This window comes from Ovis aries, chromosome 13 (genome assembly GCF_016772045.2).
Source record: "Ovis aries strain OAR_USU_Benz2616 breed Rambouillet chromosome 13, ARS-UI_Ramb_v3.0, whole genome shotgun sequence".
NCBI classification, from domain to species: Eukaryota; Metazoa; Chordata; class Mammalia; order Artiodactyla; family Bovidae; genus Ovis; species Ovis aries.
The window spans coordinates 76,823,738-76,831,232 of record NC_056066.1 but is presented as its reverse complement, the minus strand read 5'-3'; positions in this window follow the sequence as shown (position 1 = coordinate 76,831,232).

The following is a 7,495-nucleotide window of genomic DNA, read 5'->3' as shown; positions in this document are numbered from 1 at the left end:
TGTACAAGTGAAGACGTAGGTGATTCAGCGCTTGAACTTAGTGGCCTGACTTCCTGGGTTCAAACTCCGGGCAAGTGACGGTTTCTGTGCCTCAGTCTCCCCGTCTGTAGTGTGGGCTCACGGCCACGTGCTCCTCCCGGGGCTGGTGTGGGTCTTGGCTCACGAGCGCAGGTAAAGCCTGTGACCAGCACCGGGTCACAGAACTGCCCAGGAAGCCGCGATGGCTGTTTGGAAGCGTAGCCCACAGTTTCTTTGACTCAAGACACAGCCTTATTTGAGGCAACTCCGAGAGTCTAAGATTCAGGCCTTTTGTGGAGGTGAAGCCCGGGCCTGGGATAGGCTGGGGCCCTGGGGACTGGGGACGAAATGTGTTCATTTATTTTACAAAGAGGTGAGTTTATCTGCATTTTCCACCTGAATGCTCCAGGGAAACATTTGTGAGGATGCTGCTCCCAAAATAACCCGTGATTTCATTTGAGGAGCTAATTAGGCGGAATCAATGAGGTTTATTCAAAGGAGGGGTCCATTCCAGACCAAGAGGCATGGAGATTAGAGGAGGAAGACTGCTTGGCTGAATGCAAAGTGGGTGAAGGGTTGTGTGGCCACACAGCCTCGACCCATGGGCATCATCTCCCTCCAGCCTCCAGGAACTGAGGATGCAAGCCTGTGCTGCTGACACTAGCACTTCCGGTGGACACCCTCCTCCAGTGGCAGAGAGTGTAGAACACCTGGCCCCTGGGTATCTGCACCCCACAGCCTGCCCCAGCCCTCAGGTCCCCTCCGGAGACCCAGGGTGACGTCAGCAGGAACTGGAAATGAGTCAGAGAGGCCTTGGTTCAGATTCCACCTCTGCCACTTACTGGCTCTGTGGTCCTGGGTATATGCATGAGCACTCTGAGCCTCAGTTTTCTTATCTGTAAAATGGGAATAAATAAAAGCATTTCCCTCCCAGGGCTAGTATGAGGCCTGATGAAGTTCTGTTCAAGTGCGTTTGTAACAAGCTTCTGCCACATCATCCCTGCTCAGGGGATGCGGCTGTTACTGTTATTTCCTCCTTTCTAAAGTGGAGAAGAATAATTATCACATGGATATTTGTCATACACATTATATACATCGTACGACTGAGCACAGTGCCTGGGCCATGGAGGAGCTCAGCAAATGGGGACGGTTCTCCCCTTGGGTTCTGGATCTGTCTGAACACTTGATACACAGCCAGGTGGGCTGGGTTATGCTGCCTAACAAGCAGTCTCCTGAGCTAATAGGCCTGAACCATCAAGGCTGATTTCTTGCTCAGGCTGCAGGTCCTCAGAGCGTGGCTGGGAGCTGGGCTCAGTCTCCTCCTCGTGACCCTGGGTGAAGGGGTCTGCCCTCTCTGATGTCACCACAGACCTGGCAGAAAGAAGAGGAGCTTGGGGAGGGGTCTTGCCCTGGCTGTTAATTTCCCCAGCCTGTGGGTGACCTGATCACTGTGCTCACTGCTCATTGGCCAGGAGGAGTCACGTGGCCACCGCCACAGGGGACCAGAAGTGCAGCCCTGTGTGTGTCTGGGGGAGGGTGCCATTGACGTCCAGAGATTCCTTGGGAACCAGAACTTGGTAACCGCCTCCAAGAGCATGACCTGCGGTAGACTATCCTGGTCCATCGGGGCGCCTGGTGAAGGGAGGGGGGCCACTTCCTTCTCCCCATTCGTGACTCAGGTTTAGCAATAGGCGCCTCGGTGGAGAATAGCATGGCCTGTAGCTAATTCTCCTTCAGATCTCCCCTCCTGGATAATCCCTTTGATACTGCAGAACTAACTAGTGAGGAGGTAGAAACAGGATTTGTTTGATTCTGCAGAAATCGTGCTTGTCTCCATGTCAGTTCCCAAGGAGATGTGTTTGCTCCAGAAAGAGCTTCTGTCTTAATTACAGCGATTAATAAATAGTAGCCTCACTCGTGGATGTGTGTGTGTGTATGGGTGTGTGTGTATCTTTCACAAGACTTCTAAGCTGGCACAACACCCTCCCCCAACCCGATCAGTGCCCCCTACCCTCAGAAGCCCGATTAAACAAACAAGATCCCCCAGAGCAGACTCTGAAGGAGCACCGTGTTGATGGTCCTTATTCCTCCTCCCTTTGGACAGTGACTCTCCAGCTCCACTCTGCACACTGGAGACTCTCCCTTCTTGGGCATAGGAAATTCCAGAGCAAAGACAGTTCAGCCTGGCTCTGGATTTCCCTGGTGCTCCTGCCTGGCCCCGCAGTACTCCTGAATTTCACACCCCCCATGGAAGTGCAGATGAGGGGTACTGTCTCTGGCCTCTTGTGTCATCCTTTACATCCTGCATCCCCCTCTGCTTGGTATTGCCCATGCCTCAGGCCAGGCACCTGGGCCCAAGGGGCCGTTCTCAGAGGCCCATGTTACTGTGGGAGAGGGGCCAGCCAAGTAGGTCTTAGCTCCTCCACCTGGGGCCTCCCTGACCACCTTGTCTAAGGAAGCTCCTCTCTCCTATGGAGTCTCTTCCTGTTCCATCACACTGGACCATTTTCTTCATGGGGTTTATTAGATCATGTGATTATTGACTATCTCCTCCCACTTGAAAGCCAACTCTGTGAGGGCGGAACAGTAGCTGGCCCAAGGCTGGGATTCCAGATCATAGCACAGCCTCTACAATCTAGGATGCACTTAATAAGTTTTCACTGAATGAGTGCAGGAATGAATGAATGAAAAAATGAGTGAATGAATAAAAGCTCATCCTGGTAGTATAAGCAGACTCAGCTCCAAACTTACCTGTCCCATGTCTCTTTTCTTTCAATGCTTGCCGCATCTGAGACCTAATGAAGAACTCATTTGTGCTAATAAATATGTATTAGTTCTTTCAAGATAAGAAACGCATATTTTAATGAGGACTGTTTAGAGGCTCCGGTTTTTAATCCGGGGAAGTTACCCCACTAATGAGAATGTGAAGTGATGATGATGATATGTGGATATTTAGGGATGGAGGCCTGGAAGACACATCAATCACAGAATTGACCAGGTGTCCTAGATGCAGCATGGATTGGAGAAGGATCTCTGCGGTAGGACTCAGCACAGGACCAGAGCTAGATTCTGCTTAGCCGGTGGCCTGACTTCCTTGGCCTAAATATTCCTACATGTAAATGGGGATCGTAACCCACACTTCACAGGGCTGGTAGGAAGGTAGTCCTGGTTCTTTATAAATTGCAGGCTTTGCTCACCGAATAGAAGGGATGATGGTAATGATCAGGAGTGACCCTACCTGTCACAGATGGAATATCTTTGGCTTCAAGGAACAGAAAACTCCCAAATGAGTAGCTCAATAGGAAGGACAGTTTATTATACCATAAACCAAGGGAGAAGGAAATGGCATCCCACTCCAGTGTTCTTGCCTGGAGAATCCCAGGGTCAGGAGAGCCTGGTGGGCTGCACAGAGTCGGACACAACTGAAGTGACTTAGCAGCAGCGGCAGCAAACCAAGGGAGCCAGGGGTAGCTCTGGGTTTGGCCGGCTCAGAGGCTATGTCTAGGACCCAGGTTCCTTCCAGCTTCCAGCTGTGCCTTCTTCTTTCCATTGGTTTGACTCCCAGCTGTTCCCCCTAATCTGTGCAGGAAAGTTCCACAGCTCCAAGTATCTCAACCTCAGGCCACAGAGCCCAGAAGCAGAAAGACAGGAAAAATGTGTCTTTCTTCCTGTTGCTTCTTTATAAGACTCAGGATACCTTTTCCAGAAGCTCCCAGCGGATTTTTTTCTTGTGTTATTTCAGCCAAACTTGCATCCCATGCTTGTTCCTAGACCAGCTGCTGGCGAAAGAAATGGTTTTTCTTCTAATATTTATTTATTTGTCTGCGTCAGGTCTTCGTTGCGGCATGGGGGGATCTTTTATTTGTGAATTCTTAGTTGCAGCATGTGGGACCTAGTGCCTTGACCAGGGATAGAACCCAGGACCCCTGCATTGAGAATGCAGAATCTTTAGCCACTGGACCGACATGGAAGTCCCGGCTAGGGCTTTTCTACCAGAGAGGTATGCCCCCCAGGAGACGTGTTGGAGAAGAGGGTGTTTTGGCTTCTCTTGATGATTGATGACTTTGCTGGCATTGAGGGAGGTGGGGCTAAGAAAGCTTGATGTTCCACAACGTGTTGGACAGTCTCCTCAGGACAGAGTGGTCTTTTGCAGGTGCGAAGAGCCACTTTATAATCATCTGAGCTTAGAACCGGTGTCAATTTCATATCTAAACAAAACATTTTTGCAATATTTTAATGTATACTGATATGCTGTTTATATTCCAGTCTCTCTTTTCTTTTTCCTGCCCTTCTATTGTAGGGTGATTTCTGTTCTTATTCCCTTTCAGCCACAATTGTTTTCCAGATGTTGGCAAGGATCTGACCATTCGTCATGTCTTTTTGTGTGTCTGTAGCTGTACATCTGCATGCTGAAATATGATTTATGTTCTTTAAAATTATTTTCTTTTATTTCTTTTTTATAATCCACTTAGACCATTATAATGGGTTTTTAAGTACTTGTGATGTCGTAGATTAATTATTTATGACTTTCATTTCAGGGCAGTAGAAAGGTCATTAAATACATTTCTTCTTTGGAGAGGTCACTGCATCTGATGGATTGAGAGTCATGGCCTGAGTCTATCAACATTCACACCCTGGGGCTGAGAGGGGCGTCTGTGTTCGGAAACGCAGGCTTCCTGGTGCCTGAGCTAAATCAGAATCGGGTTGAGACTGGAGCGTGAGAGTGGCTGTTGGCTTGGCACCCATGGTGTCAGACACATCGCCCATACACAGTCCTTTAGCTGCTGCTGAGTCGCAGTACATGAGAGATGGATGGTTCTGGAAGAGATGATTGGAGGCAGTCCCCCATGTTCATTCACTCAGCTGTTACTGAGGATCTATTCAGTTCCAAGAATCACATTCCCAGTTGTGAAGGTCTGGGGGTTCTGTTTACATGAGGTTTAGCAAGAAAAAAAAGCTAAGTTCTGATGGTTGCTTTGCCGTTGTTCAGTCGCTCAGTCGTGTCTGACTCTTTCTGACCCCGTGGACTGCAGCATGCCAGGCTTCTCTGTCCTTCACCATATCCCAGTGTTTGCTAAAACTCATGTCCACTGAGTTGGTGATGCCATCGTCTTGTCCTCTGTTGTCTTCCTGCTTTCACTCGTCCCCAATATCAGGGTCTTTTCCAGTGAGTCGGCTCTTTGCATCGGGTGACCAAAGATTGGAGCTTCAGCTTCAGCATCAGTCCTTCCAATGAATATTCAGGGTTGATTTCTTTTCGGATTGACTGGTTTGATCTCCTTGCAGTCCAAGGGACTCTCAAGAATCCTCTCGAGCACCACTATTTGAAAACATCAGTTCTTAGGTGCTCAGCTTTCTTTATGGTCCAACTCTTATCCGTGCATGACTACTGGAAAAACTATAGCTTTGACTGGATGGACATTTGTTGGCCAAGTAATGTCTCTGCTTTTTAATATGTTGTCTAGGTTTGTCATAGCTTTTCTTCCAAGGAGCAAGCGTCTTTTAATTTCATGGCTGCAGTCACCATCTGCAGTGATTTTGGAGCCCAAGAAAACAAAGTCTGCTTTTGTTTCTATTGTTTCCCCATCTATTTGCCATGAAGTGATGGGACCAGATGCCATGATCTTAGTTTTCTGAATGTTGAGCTTTAAGCCAACTTTTTTACTCTCCTCTTTCACTTTCATCTCTTGATGAAAGTGCTTTAGTTTTTCTTCACTTTCTGCCATATGTGGTGGTATCATCTGCATATCTGAGGTTATTGATATTTCTTCTGGCAATCATAATTCCAGCTTGTGCTTCATCCAGGCTAGCATTTCTCATGATGTACTCTGCATATAAGTTAAATAAGCAAGGTGACAGTATACAGCCTATACTGTACTTCTTTCCCAATATGGAACCAGTCTGTTGTTCCATATCTGGTTCTAACTGTTGCTTCTTGACCTGCATATAGGTTTCTCAGGAGGCAGGTCAAGTGGTCTGGTATTCCCATCTCTTTAAGAATTTTCCACAGTTTGTTGTGATCCTCACAGTCAAAGGCTTTAGTGTAGTAAATGAAGCAGAAGTAGATGTTTTTCTGGAATTCTCTTCCTTTTTCTATGATCCAGCGATGTTGGCAATTTGATCTCTGGTTCCTCTGCCTTTTTTAAATCCAGCTTGTACATCTGGAAGTTCTCAATTCACATACTGCTGAAGCCAACTTGAGGATTTTGAGTATGACCTTGCTAGCATGTGAAATGATACAATTGCAGGGCAGTTAGTTGCTTTGTTACGAGTTAAAAATAGAATTTCAAATGCTTGACTCTTACTCTTAAAATGCTGTTAATCCATCCAGGAAATATTTATTGTGTGCTTACTAAATGTGTCCTTGTAGTGAGCACTGGAAATCACACAAACATTGAAAAAAAGGAACCAGGGTCCAGCTAAAAGTAGAGGCAGCCTCCTTCCTAGGTCTCCCTACGAGGTTGTACAAGGTTTCCTTGCAAGGAACTACCTACTCCCCTCAAGCTCCCCAACCACCCTTGTTGTTACTAAACTAGGGTCAGAGGTCAGCATGTTCTAGGGGGACAAGTGCAAAGTCCTACCTGGGAGGAAACAGCATATACACTGAAATCATTGCAAGGTTGGCTGATGCATCTTGGCAGAGACCTGGGGAGTATGTTTAGGACTAGATTATAAGAGCACAGCCAATGACATTGGATCAAGGGATGTTTCTGACTTGGGTACATTTAGTAGGGGCTCAAAGTTTAATGGTTAGTTCATGAAGCTGAAAGTGGCTCTGTTTTGTTTTTAGTCACTGAGGCGAGTCTGACTCTTTTTGTGACTCCATGGACTGTAGCCCTCCAGGCTCTTCTGTCCATGGGATTCTCCAGGCAAGAATACTGGGGTGCATTGCCATTTCCTTCTCTAGGGAATCTTTCCAACCCAGGGATCAAACCCAAGTCTCCTCCCCTTTTTTTTAAACCACTGAGCCACCTGGGAAGCCTGACTCTGTTTATTTGGTTGGTGACAAACCTTGGTCTCAATGGTGGCTGTCATTTAATGATGTTGGGATGACAGTGTTCTTTGCCTGATGTAAATGAAGGAATCCAAAGGCTTAGGGATGTAAGGATGCTGGAGTAAGTTTATTGGGAATGGTAGGCACCACCAGCCCCCCAGCCTGCTGCATGGCCCCCAGGGTCTGTCAGGCACTCCGCTCACTGAGGCATTAAGGAATCTGTCAGTGAGGGGGTATCTGTATTCTCGAGAGTCTCCGTGTGGCTGTTCTCAGGAGGCCAGATGTAATGGTGGAGATGCCAGAGGGAGAGACCAGATGGGAGATGTAGGGATGAGGACAAGTGACAGCATTGATCCCCCAAATACAAGATGGACACACTTACAGTATTCTCCAGAAGAAAAGAAGTGCTCGTCAGACTATCGCAGGAAATCTTTTCATGGCTTATTCATCACGATGTCATTAGAAATGAAATAGGTGAGCAGT